The sequence below is a fragment of the Siphateles boraxobius genome, unplaced genomic scaffold (assembly GCF_051911475.1).
Source record: "Siphateles boraxobius isolate OS27281-9 unplaced genomic scaffold, OSU_SipBor_1 87, whole genome shotgun sequence".
In the NCBI taxonomy this organism is placed as follows: Eukaryota; Metazoa; Chordata; class Actinopteri; order Cypriniformes; family Leuciscidae; genus Siphateles; species Siphateles boraxobius.
In genome coordinates, this window is record NW_027509216.1 from 1,896,227 (window position 1) to 1,911,875 (window position 15,649).

Below are 15,649 nucleotides of genomic sequence, written 5' to 3' on the forward strand. Positions count from 1 at the left end.
GTAAAATGGCGAACTACGAACTCAAGCGCTGACGCCCTCGTCGAGAAGCAGGGTCAAGGAAATGTTTATGTGTGAAAAAGAACTCCTTCGAGCCGTAGTTGAACCAGCGACCTAATTTTTTGCCCACCACCGGCGGCCGTGATTGTAAAATGGCGAACTACGAACTCAAGCGCTGACGCCCTCATCGAGAAGCAGGGCCAAGGAAAAGTTTATGTGTGAAAAAGAACTCCTTCGAGCCGGAGTTGAACCAGCGACCTAAGGATTGCCAACTTGCCACCTACAGTCCTCCGCTCTTCCAGCTGAGCTATCGAAGGCACACTGATTGGGGACAGAACCTCAACATATCAGGTGGCTGAATCTCCGCCACTGGCTAAAACTGCTACAGACATACATGCTGGTTGTTTCGATTAAGTGATGCAAAGACAACCCGATCTTCCCATACCGGGAGTCGAACCCGGGCCGCCTGGGTGAAAACCAGGAATCCTGACCGCTAGACCATATGGGATCTTCCTTCTGCCTGGAGCAGACCCTTTTAATTTTAGTGTGTGACCGACCCCTTTAAGAACATGGGAATGATCCGAAGGGATTGTTTACTGAATTCAATTTCATCAGGCTCAACAGAGGGAGCTCTCATTTGCCTCACGAGGGGTTCAGTTTCCTCCCATTCTGAGTAGCCTCTCGCTGCATCCTGCGGGTGACATCCAACCGGCCACATCCGACTGTTACGTCAGAAGCCACCACGCCCATGCCCAAATTGGAAACATTCTCATTAACGTTAACATTTAAAAACAGGAAGAAGCATCGAGAAGAGAAGAGTAGAAGACGAAGGTAACTGGTAAACAAAATGCACAAAACACACTTGCGGTTTTAGTATAAACACTCTTCAACATAATACGAATGAGTTGTATGAGAATGAGATGTTACCTGTTGAAAGCAGCTCTTATCACTTTAACAATAGTTTGTAATGAGGTCAGTGCGGTGCGGCTGATCACTTGACTTGCATGCCTGCTCCGCAATCAGCTCGAAAGCCCGCGATATGTAATAAATTGTCAAAATATTGATGTAATTCGAATCAATAAGGTTTGATGATGTTGTTTTAGAGCTATGAATTATCTTCAACTTACATATTTGGTCATTTAACTCCCCTGTGATGTCTCTTAACTGAGTTGTCTGTTACATTTGGCTGAGTAAATTTCGTATCAGTAACTTGTTTTGTATACTATTACTATTATACTATACTAACTGCATTATTATATCACCAATTTCATGTTGTTATTTGGATTATAATAAGGGTAAATATGAAAAATATATTATTTCAGTACTTATATGTGACGTTACATCCTGTAAATCTTATTCTGCTTGTAAAGAATATGAGTGATATTATTGTATATTTATATTCACTATGATGATATTTTGATATGTTAAACTCCTAAAACCTGTACAGCGAGAAGCGAGAGATTAACTGTTTTTTATGTATTAGAATATTGTGCAAAAGTTCATTTTTTTCAGTAATTCAACATAGCTGTAAGCCATAATCATCAAATTTATAACGCATAAAGGCTTGAAATATCTCACTTTGCATGTAATGAGTCTATATTATATATTAGTGTCAGCTTTTAGTTGAATTACTGAAAAAATTAACTTTTGCACGATATTCTAATTTTTCGAGTTTCACCATATTGGTTCTTTAATTTAAGGTTTACATGAATTCCATTCTGCTGTTCTATTATTTGATTTCAAAGTAATTTGCTATAACAGGCATTAACTAATAAGTGAATTCTTAATTTGGTTGTAAAAATGCAATATTTCTATAACCACATAGAAAGAAATGTAAAAAAAAGTTTATATTTATTTTTTTTATTTAGAAGGGATAACTATAAGTGCAGTTTGGATCCCATATAATTAAGAAAGTGACAAAAACTCGTTTTAGTTTAACCTGTTAACCTTCAAGGCCACTTTTGCAAAATCCCCAGAAATGGCATACCCAAACTTAAACAGATACAGTTCATGAACCCTTTGCACTAAAAGCACAAGTATGATCTCATCTGAAAGCTGACACCTAGTAGTTTATTGTAAATGTAGAAATAAGTATTGTCATAATGAAAAAAAAATGTTTAAATAGCTTCAAAGTTTTGTAAAGTTATTAGAAATTTACTTTTATGAAACATCTTCATAAAAATAAAATTGAAGTTGGCCCTGGAGCAATCTAGAAATGCACTGCAGCTAAAGCCATATGTGTGACCATTTTATATTTAAAATCTGAAAATGATAAGTCTAAAACTCTGTATTTAGTTAAATGTTTTTCAAGATCATGTCAAATTACTTTATTTTGATTAGACTCTAAAATGCAAACTGATGTTTAGTCATCTTCTGAGTCATCTAATCAGTCTATTGTCTCTATTATTTTGTGGTGCAAACGAGCCCCATTCAGAGTCAGTCTCCCCTGCACACATTTACACCTCTCCAGACTGGTTATGGCTCTGAATATGCATTTCTTTTGTCTGCATTATAGCTACTAACGACTGGCTATTCACAGGCTATTCATAGGGTTTCAAACCCTAATTTCTTTTATCAAAGTTCTCACTAAATATTTGAAACTGGTATCAAATATACTGAAACATTTCAGTAAGCATTCCTATTTAGAAAAAAATCATAAAACAATAACTGCTGGTGGCAGGTGCACCTGGGCTAGCTAGCATGTTAGCTTAGCACACCATCAATACACGACCATTTATGAGATTGAAACCATGTTTGTGCTCCAAACTTACTTTATAACGCAAGTCGAGTGTTTTAAATAATCTTCTGTGATCTAATTTGGCTTCAGATAAAAAAAAATCCGACAGAAAATTTATTATTTATAGTGTTCTGCACGATGATGAAATCTATATCGATTAGCATTGCATTATAAATATAATCTATTATTATGAAATACCTGTCATGGCTTGAAGAACACAGGTAACTCAAATATCATTGCAATCATGTTTATTGTCTTCAAAACATCTTTATCTGCATGTTACAGCGATCTCTGTCAGCTACTTTCTGTATCAGTGACGTCCTGGAATGTCACATGACTATGGGTCTTCTTCGTGATCCATATATGGACTGTTATTGTGCATATAGCGCCCTCAGGCTATTGGTATGAATTGAAAACACAGCACATCTCAGTAAGAAGCGATCATAATGATTACATCGACGCATTTGGGTATAAATTCAACAAATATTATTCCTGTCTATAGAAATATGATGTGAATCTATGAGAATATATCAATATTTCTCCAAGTCTGCACATTTTTGAGCTAAAGCCCTGAGGGACGATGTTTTGCGAATCGCTGTCATGACGACAGCTTGGAGTGTTTTTTATGAATGGACCAGCTGACGCTCATAATTCATATTAAAGGTATCGACTCATTTTTCCATTTCATAACTCCTGACACAAATTAAGACTTAACTGTCACTATAAGTTTCTCAGAATACAATAGTGGTCAAATACTGAATCTTGAGTATTATATCTTTTTAATGATGTATAGTTTGTCAAGGTATAACATTAAATCTGATAGTAAATTTGAACTAAATAAAAAAAACCCGCTTCAGTGCGCCGACGCTCTGGAAACGGTTAACAGGTTAAGTATAGATGCTCCCTTATACGTTTATTACAGCAAAACCATAATTATTGATTACCATTTGTAACAGAAATACAAGAAAAATACAAAAATATCGTTTTAAGGGACATTGTTTACTTGTACTACCATGTCATTAACTTACAAAACCAGTGAGCAATGCAGAGGTAACGTATTGTCTAATACAGCTGATAAGGGAGTGATTGTGATTTAGACCATTCCAAGCCTGCCAAAGCGTCACAATGTAACTGCACCAATAATCTGTAGCGTCACACCTCTACACAAATAACCTAATCTTTATTATAAAACAATAACTATGATAACAACCGTAAACATATTTCCGAAAGGAAGCAGCGCCATTTTGCGCATGTGTACAACAAATCGAGTCACGTGCCGTAATTGGACATGGGCGAGGCTTCCGACGTCACACTTGGATGGGTGTGGCTTCTGACGTCACACTTGGATGTGGGCCGGGTTGGATATCCACCGCAGGATGCAGCGAGCTGTACTTGCCCATTCTTGCGATGGTATAATAGACACTACAAACTGGTCGTAAAGCAATGTCCTTGTGACAGTACTCATGCAATGCATTTTAAAAGACGCATAGTATTGTATGGTAACCGTTATCCTACTGACAAAGCAGCCTATTGTTGGACTGTCAATTTTTAATATTTCTCAACCAATCCAATAATAATAATAACAAAAACTATGGGTTAATAAAACGGCTAAGGGCTGACAGCATAGTAAAAGAGGCAGAGCGAGCCAGCCAGGAGTCGAACCTAGAATCTCCTGATCCGTAGTCAGACGCGTTATCCATTGCACCACTGGCCCACTGATCAGGTGTCCGTGAGCTTACACGGCACCTGTTGGTTTTCGACTGGGCAGAGGCCTGTGATGACATCTACTTTTTCTCATGCTATTAACAGACCTGGACCCAACATCAGGAAGGGGTCAGATGAGGGGCCTGCTACAAAAACCTTCAAGATGGAGGCCTCACATGTTGGGGATCTCAATTCTCAATTCAAATCTTAAACGTCAATTTAAAATTTTTAATGTACAGGCTTTTTTGCATGATGTATATAATAGTGATTTACAGTTGGTTTCAATTATACCTGATGTGGTTGATGCTTGGGATTATTTCAAATCTATCTTTCTAGAAATTTGTGATAAACATGCTCCTTTACGTAGATTTCGGGTGAGAGGTAGAAATAATATTTGGTTCAATCAATCCGTCTCTAATCTTATTAAGCAAAGAAACGTGGCTTGGTCTAAAGCAAAGAAAACAAATGGTGAGGAGGACTGGTCTCAATATAGATTATTACGAAATAAGTATACAAAATTAATATAAAGTTCGAAGAGTCAGTATTATTTAAACCTGATTAATGATAACATGAATTGTCCTTCTAAATTTTGGAAATTAACGAAATCTTTTATAGGATCAAATACATCCACTAATCTTCCAAAAGTTTTAAAATTGAATCAAAGATTGATTACAGACAAGGCTGAAATTGTTAATACGTTTAATAGTAATTTTATTTCAGCTGGTTTGATAACAGACAATTCCTTGGTCCTTGATGAACAGAGAACTGATGAGTTGACTAATAGTGAATCAGATTTATTTTCTTTTGCCCCTGTATTGCCGTCCCAAGTTCGTAAACTACTCTGAAATTTAGACTGTAAGAAATCAGGTGGGTCTGACCAAATTAAACCAATTTTTTAAAAATTGTCAGCAGATATTATTGCCGAACCTATTGCATCGATTTTTAATTTGAGTCTATCCACTAATGTAATTCCGCCATCTTGGAAATCGGCTATGGTTATGCCTTTATTAAAAGGAGGCGATCCTTCCGATTTGAATAATTATCGTCCGATTTCTAAATTACCGGTTTTAGCAAAAGTTTTTGAATCTATTATAAATGATCAAATGAAAGAATATCTACTTAGTCATGATATTTACAACGCATTTCAGTCAGGATTTAGAGCGGGCCATAGTACGATAACAGCTACTACATGATTTAATTACTGCTCTCGATAATAGACAACATTGTGCGGCCTTATTTTTTTATTTGACAAAAGCGTTTGACTTAGTGGATCATGTTTTACTGTTACGGAGGCTTAAAAGTGTTGGCCTCGATAATTCGGCTGTGAGTTGGTTTAAAAATTATTTATCGGATAGAACTCAATGTGTTGCTGTAGATAATTACACCTCATCCATGGTAATAGTCAGGAAGGGTGTACCGCAAGGTTCTTTATTGGCACCACTTCTTTTTTCTATTTTTATTAATGAATTGGGGCAGGGAATACAATCCGCAAAATCTACATTTTTATGCTGACGATACAATTATTTACCGGTTTTAGGCAGAGCGAGCCAGCCAGGAGTCGAACCTAGAATCTTCTGATCCGTAGTCAGACGCGTTATCCATTGCACCACTGGCCCACTGATCAGGTGTCCGTGAGCTTACATGGCACCTGTTGGTTTTCGACTGGGCAGAGGCCTGTGATGACATCTACCTTTTCTCATGCTATTAACAGACCTGGAGCCAACATCAGGAAGGGGTCAGATGAGGGGCCTGCTACAAAAACCTTCAAGATGGAGGCCTCACATGTTGGGGATCTCAATTCTCAATTCAAATCTTAAACGTCAATTTAAAAATTTTAATGTACAGGCTTTTTTGCATGATGTTTATAATAGTGATTTACAGTTGGTTTCAATTATACCTGATGTGGTTGATGCTTGGGATTATTTCAAATCTATCTTTCTAGAAATTTGTGATAAACATGCTCCTTTACGTAGATTTCGGGTGAGAGGTAGAAATAATATTTGGTTCAATCAATCCGTCTCTAATCTTATTAAGCAAAGAAACGTGGCTTGGTCTAAAGCAAAGAAAACAAATGGTGAGGAGGACTGGTCTCAATATAGATTATTACGAAATAAGTGTACAAAATTAATATAAAGTTCGAAGAGTCAGTATTATTTAAACCTGATTAATGATAACATGAATTGTCCTTCTAAATTTTGGAAATTAACTAAATCTTTTATAGGATCAAATACATCCACTAATCTTCCAAAAGTTTTAAAATTGAATCAAAGATTGATTACAGACAAGGCTGATATTGTTAATACGTTTAATAGTCATTTTATTTCAGCTGGTTTGATAACAGACAATTCCTTGGTCCTTGATGAACAGAGAACTGATGAGTTGACTAATAGTGAATCAGATTTATTTTCTTTTGCCCCTGTATTGCCGTCCCAAGTTCGTAAACTACTCCGAAATTTAGACTGTAAGAAATCAGGTGGGTCTGACCAAATTGAACCAATTTTTTAAAAATTGTCAGCAGATATTATTGCCGAACCTATTGCATCGATTTTTAATTTGAGTCTATCCACTAATGTAATTCCGCCATCTTGGAAATCGGCTATGGTTATGCCTTTATTAAAAGGAGGCGATCCTTCCGATTTGAATAATTAACGTCCGATTTCTAAATTACCGGTTTTAGCAAAAGTTTTTGAATCTATTATAAATGATCAAATGAAAGAATATCTACTTAGTCATGATATTTACAACGCATTTCAGTCAGGATTTAGAGCGGGCCATAGTACGATAACAGCTACTACATGATTTAATTACTGCTCTCGATAATAGACAACATTGTGCGGCCTTATTTTTTTATTTGACAAAAGCGTTTGACTTAGTGGATCATGTTTTACTGTTACGGAGGCTTAAAAGTGTTGGCCTCGATAATTCGGCTGTGAGTTGGTTTAAAAATTATTTATCGGATAGAACTCAATGTGTTGCTGTAGATAATTACACCTCATCCATGGTAATAGTCAGGAAGGGTGTCCCGCAAGGTTCTTTATTGGCACCACTTCTTTTTTCTATTTTTATTAATGAATTGGGGCAGGGAATACAATCCGCAAAGCTACATTTTTATGCTGACGATACAATTATTTACTCCACTGCATCCTCTGTGTCTCAGGCTATTGAAATTCTTAAGGATTCTTTTTATACTTTTCAGCTTACTTTGTTGAAACTAAAATTAGTTTTAAATGTAAATAAAACGAAGTATATTCTTTTTACACGTAGCCGTTCTATGTCTACTGTTATGCCTATTCTGACTATTGAGGGTTTACATATAGAAAGAGTACCAACTTATAAATATTTAGGAATATGGCTCGATGAGAAGTTAGCCTTTGATGTTCACATTAATTACTTGGTGAAAAGGCTTAAACCAAGACTGGGTTTTCTTTTTCGGGAAAAAAAATGCTTTTCCTTTATAGCTAGAAAGAGAATAATACAGAGTACTATTTTACCTATTTTAGACTATGGTGATGTTGTTTACATGCATGCGTCTACATATTTATTGAAAAGGCTGGATGGCGTTTATCATGCTGCACTGCGTTTTATAACAAATTCTTGTTCACGTACTCATCATTGTTTGCTGCACAACTATTTGGGTTGGTCCTCTTTATATCAAAGAAGGAAATCCCATATGTTAGAATTTATTGTAAAGACATTGATGGGTAGACTTCCAAATTACATTACTAGTCTTCTATGTTTATGTAGAAAGAACTATAGCACTAGATCATCTAATGGGATTAAATTAGTAGTACCTAGGGTACATTCCGAGCATGGTAAATCATCTTTCTCCTACTATGCTCCATGGCTGTGGAATGAATTTCAAGCTACTGTCCCTCCTGAAACAATTCCTCCTTTGAATGTATTAAAAAATTTACTGCAGCATACAATGATTGAATCATGCTGTTGTTTTACTTGATTTATGATGAATGTTGTGCCCTGACTTTCTGAAATGTTTTATATGTGTTTGTGTGTGATTTGTAGTGTGGCCATCTTGGCCATGACTCCCTGGAGGAAGAGATTTCTTTTAATCTCAATGGGACCTTCCTGGAAAAATAAAGGAAATAAAATAAAATAAATGTTAAGTTGTGGTGTTGTTAGGATATCACTACAGAGCCTGTGACAGTTTCTCAGTGGAAGAACTGGGATCCAGGGCCACAGACGTCTGCAAAAAACTGCTTTAAAAATTATATTAATCTTATTGTTTTTGTTTTCATGGCAAGTTGTGGTGTTGTTAGGATATTCCTACAGAGTCTGTGACAGTTTGTCAGTTTGCCAGGGTCGGTGACGTCTCCTCTCCTGGAGTAAAATACAAGTATTAGTGGTCTTGCTGCAAAATCGGGTAAAGGCTACAGCCAGGCTTGAGGGCAAGTCGTCAGCAGACTTTCCCTGGTGGTCTAGTGGTTAGGATTCGGCGCTCTCACCGCCGCGGCCCGGGTTCGATTCCCGGTCAGGGAATGAGTTTTTTCCCACCACCGGCGGCCGTGATTGTAAAATGGCGAACTACGAACTCAAGCGCTGACGCCCTCGTCGAGAAGCAGGGCCAAGGAAAAGTTTATGTGTGAAAAAGAACTCCTTCGAGCCGGAGTTGAACCAGCGACCTAAGGATTGCCATCTTGCCACCTACAGTCCTCCGCTCTTTTTTTTTTTTTTTTTTTTTATTATCAAAAAGTACAAAAATAATATTTACAAAACAACAATACCTCAAAATCAAACCTTCATACCTATAACATTTTCAATCAGGCATCAAACACATACGTCTTTAGAAACAAACTACAAGCCTTTCAAAAAAAAAAAAAAACTAAAACAAAGTATAACATCAACATTTTACCCAACCAATCATAATTCATATTAATCAAACTTCGTACATAACCCTTTTCTCTCTTCTATACTAACCAGCTCATTCCCTTCCACAAACGCCATTTCAAATTCCTCTTTTGGTAAATATTTCCACATCAAATACACATTTTCCCTTAAAATTGATTTGAACATTGTCATTACATCCACTTTTTTCTTTTCATAATATGCCATATTCCTCCTCACCCATATCGCATATCTTGCATTACTTAATACTATGTTCCATAAATTCACCTTCCTATCCTTTTTATTCACATTTATCCCAAACAGGAACAACTTTCTCCATTCATCCCCTGTCTCATCTTTTCCCAATCCTTTTTTCACCAACGCTTTAATTTTTGTATGAAATGCTTCCAGTTCTTTACAGTCAAAAAAAATGTGCATCAATGTTTCTGGCTCTATCCCACATACATCATATTCTCTTTTTACATTTCTGTTCATTTGGTGAATCACCACCTTTGTATAGACTCTGTTATGTCTTAATTTAAAGTCCAGGTTTTCACAGTTCAGTCCATTATATTTCACATTTAAATTAGTCCAGATCACCTTTACATTCATTCCAGGGAATACCCTTGGGCACACTACCTCCGATGCAGGCGTCTTGATTTCCTTTTTCACCAACATCTTATAGACTGTTTTCACATTTAACTGACACAGAAACCTTTTTTCTTTTTTATCCATAACATACATTTCAGGGAACCCCCAATCTCCTACTTTCACAGTCTCTCTCTCAATCCTTTGCACCCACCTTTCCGGAATGCTTGTTTTAATGTTTTCACATTCACAGTCCACTTTAGATTTCTCAATTTCATCATCCCATCCCACCACACAATCATATACAGCCCTATGTGGCAAAAAACCTGTAACATACTCATATGCCATGTCTTTCACCTTTCTCACTCCCGCTCTCATAAACAATTTATTATACAGCGTTTTCCCTCCCCTCTTAATTTTTGTGTTCAGAAATAACGGCTGGTTAAGCACCTGATTTATGTAATCACATTCATAATCCACTTTATCCAAAAATTCAGCCCAGGCACTAAAAACCTCTTGATAAAACAATGGCATTTTTGCAGTCATAGGTTTTTTAAAGGCCATAAACAATCCTTCTTCACCACATCCTCCACCCTCATTTAAAAAACTCCTCATATACCCCTTCCACCCATACTCTACTTTGTCACACACATACTTTTTTATTGTTTTAACTCTTATTGCCTTCCTCTTTACCTCTAAGTCTACCATCCTCAGACCTCCCTCCTTATAATCAGCAATCAATGTTTTTGTTGATATCTTAATACCTTTACCTCCCCAGACAAAAGCAATCACAGCCTCCTTTATCTCATTCAAGACCCAGTCCGGCAAATCAATTGCTCCCATCACATAATTACACTTCGTAAATATTAATGAATTTGCCACAACCACTTTTCCTCTTAATCTCAGATCTCTTAACCTCCAAAAATTTAGCACTTGTTTAATTTTGTTTAAAACTCCTGTCCATGTAGCATCTCTAGCCTCTTTCGCATTCCCTCCTACACACACTCCTAAAATCTTTAAATAATCTTTTGTTATTTTAAAAGGAACATCTAACCCTTCTAAATCTACCCCTCCTCCTAAACTCATTATTTCTGACTTGTCAACATTTATCTTAGCACCTGAGGCTTTTCCATACATTTCCATCTGCATTTTTATTCTCCTCACACTCTCCATATCCCTGACTGTAAAGGTTGTATCATCCGCATACTGGTGAATTACACTTACTCCCCCGTATGGTATTTGAATACCTCTTATGCCTTTATCCCTTTTAATCAGAGAAGCCAGTGGCTCCGCTATTATTGAATATAACAAAGCTGATAATGGGCACCCTTGTCTAACTGACCTTTCTAAAGGAAAGGAATCAGTTAAAACCCCATTAATTTTAACACAGCTTCTAGCATTTTCATATATTAACTTTATCCACTTTCTTATTTTATCCCCGAAACCATATTTTGCCAATGTCTGTTCAATAAAACTATGCTCTACCCTATCAAATGCTTTGTTTAAATCCACTGATAAAACCAACCCCCCCTTCCCATCTTTCCCCATGCTATCTACTACATCTCTTATTGTACATATAGTATCCACAATATCTCTCCCCTTTATACTATATGCCTGACTTGGTGCCACAATACTCCCTACCACCTGCTTCATTCTATTCGCTATAACTTTTGTTAAAATTTTATAATCAGAATTCAATAAACTCAAAGGCCTATAATTTTCCAGCTTCATCGGGCTCCCTTTATTCTTATATAAGATTGTTATCATTCCTAAACACATAGATTTCGGCATTTCCGACCTCTCTTCCATATCTTTATACACCTTTAGCAGCAATGGTGCTAAGGTGTCTATAAAAGTTTTGTAAAACTCATGAGTTAAACCATCCGAACCCGGGCTTTTATTCTTTTTTGTCTGATTTATAGCACATTTTATTTCTTCAATCCCTATATCCCCCTCACACATACTCTTCTCATCCTCACCTAACTTCACATTTACAGCACTCAAAACTTCATCCACACACTCTTGCTTTACACCCTCTTTCTTAAATAATTCCCTATAAAAACCCTCCACTTCTTCTAATATCCCCACAAAATCATTAACTTTATCACCATTCTTATTTTCCAACTCTACTATCTGCTTTCTACTCTGCTTTTTATTTTCTAAATTGAGGAAGAATTTTGTACTCCTTTCTCCCTCCAAAGCATATTGAGCTCTACTCCTTATTATTACTCCTTTACTTTTCTCTTTCTCATACTCTTCTAATTCTGTTTTTAACTTCAAATAGCTTTCCTCACCATACCCTGGACTGTTTTCAATTTTTTCCGCTTCCAAATTTAATGCATTTTCTAATGCTTCTGCTTTACTTCTCCTCATAAAATTCCTTTGTTTTGAATACCTAATACTTCTTTTTTTATTTTCTCTTTCATTCCCTCCCACCACTCACATACATTTTCCTCAAACAACGGGTTCTGCACCTCATAATTTATACATTTAAGAATATTTTCTTTATACGCTTCTTCCTTTAACAAATTAGCATTTAAACACCACACTCCACCTCCCTTCTCCTCCCCAATTACACCCACCTTAACTGTCATCACAGCATGATCACTTAAGCTAACAAACTTATACTTCACATTTTTAACATATTTTAACATTTCTCTTTTTGTCAAACACAAATCTATACGACTCTGTTTTAAGCTCCCCAGCACCATTTGTCTTCTCGAAAATTCTCTCCTATATGGATTATCTTCCCTCCACACATCCACTATATCCTCATTCCGCATCCACTCCATTAAAATTTTTCTTGACCCATCAGATTTAAAATTGGCAGTGCTACAAGCATCCAGCCTCATGCACCACACATTGAAATCACCAACCACTATACACCTCCCTTTATATATTTTCTTCATTTCATTAAATACTTCTTTTCTGTCCACCTCTATATTTGGTGCATACATGTTTATAATCCTAAACAGTTCATTGCAAAACATAAACTCAAGTCCTAATAATCTCCCACTTCCATCCTTATATATCTGTTTCACATTTTGTACTCTGTCTTTTTTTATCAGCATAGCCACTCCACAGGCTTTTATATTTCCATTACTCACATAAATTTCTCCCTCCCATCTCTTTTTTATATTATCCATTAAGTCCCCTGTCCAGTGTGTCTCTTGTAAGCATATCACATCTGCTTTTAATAGTCTCTTTACCTTCTCGAACTTGTTGAGGTCTCTTAACCCATTACAGTTCAGACACACTATGTGCATAATACCCCACATAGTAATAATCAAAAGTTTTAAAAGATTTATACCCATTCAAATTAAACTGTGCTCTTACTTTCTGCCTCATGCGTTTCTGCTATTTTCTTCTTTCTTTTCTTTGTCATACTCTTCTCCACACTCAGGTCCATATCCTCCTCCACGCTTGACACAGGATTCTCTGGCATTTCTTTCTCCTTTCTTCCCCCCTTGTTCTTCTTCACTCTTTTTTCCTCACAATGCTTTCCTCCTTGACTTTTGGCATCGTCTCCTTCTTCACTACCACTTTCTTCCATCTTTCCTTCTCCATCTTCACACTCCAGACCTCGAGGAACCATCTTTTTACTTATTGCGTCCCCTCTCTTCACTCCATCTCTCATCCTCCGTCCCGAGCGCCTCTCCTCTTGGCTGCTCCTACTCTCCATGTCCTCCGTTCTTTCCGCTCCCTCTTCCTCTGCCCCAGAGCTTTGACCGACGTCTCCTTCTGCGCTTCCATCCTCACCTCCTTCTCTTTCCTCCACCTCATACCGATCTGATATATTCTCCTCATTGCACTCCTCTTCCATCACTGTCAGCGTTTCACACATGCATCGTCCTGGCCGCATTCCACACTCGCCACAATTCTCTTCTTTGCACTCTCTTGCATAATGTCCTTTTGTGCCACATCTGAAACACCTAAAATTCGGGCAGTCTCTAACAACATGCCCCGGTTGTATGCAGAGACGGCAAACCTTCACTTGTCTATCATGTATAACTCTAAAATGTTCTGTGCCGCCAAGAGTCTCAAATTTTGTCGAATAAGGCAACGATTTGACTTCATTATTGAACTTCACTTTCAAAAACCTTGTCCCATCCGCAATGTCCGTTCCCGGCCACACTCTCCTCTTGATTTTAGATGCCGCTGTTACTCCCCATTCATTTAGCTTGTTCAGAATTTCTTCATCTAAAATGTACATGGGCAGTCCTAAAAAAGAAACAACCACCTCCATGCAATCCACCTCTTTTACCATCACCCGGCTGTTTCTGATCTTCAAGCCATCTAGAATTTTTTCCTTTGCCTTCGCATCCTCCATCGTCAACTCGTACTCCTTTGGAGTTTTATATCTGCATCCAATAACTCCTCCGCATTCTTCCTTCACTCTCTTCAAAAGTTCCATCATTGTGATTCTTTCTTCACCCTCTATCTCCACCAGCACCGTCAGCTCCTTGCCATAGTTGCGCTCTTCACTTCTCATGCTCCACATGCTTCGACCTCTTCCCGTCTCCTTTTGTCCATCCATTTCTCCTTTTCTGCTTCTGGAAGTATCTATCCCCAAACAGCAAAAAGCTGTTTGAGGATTAAATTACTCCAAAATGCACGCTCTCCTTTCAAACAGTTGATCTTAATAGTTTGAAAAAAAAGAAATCCTTCGTCCGTCCCAAACAAACACACTCACTTCTCACTACTTCACTCGCAATACCACTTCCTGTCTCCACCAGAGGGCGTGCCCAAGGTGGTATGGCCGTAAGCGAAAACTGCTGCCAAAATTGGGCTATTTAAAAGGTTAGACCATTAGTGAAGAAAACTAAGAACAACTTTTGAAAAAACTCAAACTCTTTCATGCTTTCTGTAGAATCTCAGAGACTTTTTAAGGCTTTTTGAAGAAGCTCAGGGACTCTTTTTTTTTCTTCTTAAAAAAGCTTACAACACCTAGTATTCCCATGCGGCCTCCCATCCAAGTACTAACCAGGCCTTATTTAAAAGCTTAGACCATTAGTGAAGAAGACTAAGAAGAACTTTTGAAAAAACTCAAACTCTTTCATGCTTTCTGAAGAATCTCAGAGACTTTTTAAGGCTCAGGCACTCTTTTTTTTTTTTTTTTAAAGCTTACAGCACCTGGTATTCCCAGGCGGTCTCCCATCCAAGTACTAACCAGGCCCGACCCTGCTTAGCTTCCGAGATCAGACGAGATCGGGCGTGCCTTTTTTTTTTTTTTTTATTATCAAAAAGTACAAAATTAATATTTACATAACTCATATTTCATACCTAATATTCTCAAACTTATTTCATATTAGATCCTTTTAGCATTTACAGCATATACTTTGAATTTAAGCCATATTACATCACTCCAAAAAAAAACACCAAAGATAAAAAAAATAAAATAAATAAATAAATAAAAAAATAAAAAAATTTAATTAATTAACCCACTTAGCCACATTTCTTCTCAGAATTTTAAACTTAACCCTTCTTTTGTACTTATAAATCCACTTTCTTCTACAAATGCTCTTTCAAATTCATCATTGCTTAGATATTTCCACATTGTAAACACATTCTTTCTAACAACACTCTTGAAAACATCAATCACATCCACTTTCTTTCTTTCAAAGTATGCCATATTCCTCCTCAGCCATATTGCATACCTTGCATTACTCAAAATTAAATTCCATAAATTCACCTTCTTATCCTTATAATTTGTATTTTCACCAAATAAAAACAGTTTTTTCCACTCATCCCCTTCTACCTCTTTTCCCATTCCATCTTTTATCA

At 36.9% G+C, this 15,649-nt stretch overlaps 5 non-coding genes across 5 annotated transcripts; 1 reads left to right on the forward strand and 4 right to left on the reverse strand.

Annotated features, from left to right (window-relative positions):
* Positions 1-227: 227 nt before the first annotated feature.
* On the reverse strand, positions 228-314 carry trnay-gua (transfer RNA tyrosine (anticodon GUA)). Its single transcript is given in 2 exon segments — positions 228-263; positions 278-314. It is a non-coding gene; the product is annotated as a tRNA-Tyr (tRNA).
* Positions 315-433: 119 nt separating this feature from the next.
* trnae-uuc (transfer RNA glutamic acid (anticodon UUC)) lies at positions 434-505 on the reverse strand. Its single transcript has one exon. It is a non-coding gene; the product is annotated as a tRNA-Glu (tRNA).
* A 3,870-nt stretch (positions 506-4,375) lies between these two features.
* Positions 4,376-4,448, reverse strand: trnar-acg (transfer RNA arginine (anticodon ACG)). Its single transcript has one exon. It is a non-coding gene; the product is annotated as a tRNA-Arg (tRNA).
* Positions 4,449-5,981: 1,533 nt separating this feature from the next.
* On the reverse strand, positions 5,982-6,054 carry trnar-acg (transfer RNA arginine (anticodon ACG)). Its single transcript has one exon. It is a non-coding gene; the product is annotated as a tRNA-Arg (tRNA).
* Positions 6,055-8,860: 2,806 nt separating this feature from the next.
* On the forward strand, positions 8,861-8,932 carry trnae-cuc (transfer RNA glutamic acid (anticodon CUC)). The gene has a single exon. It is a non-coding gene; the product is annotated as a tRNA-Glu (tRNA).
* The last annotated feature ends 6,717 nt before the right edge of the window (positions 8,933-15,649 follow it).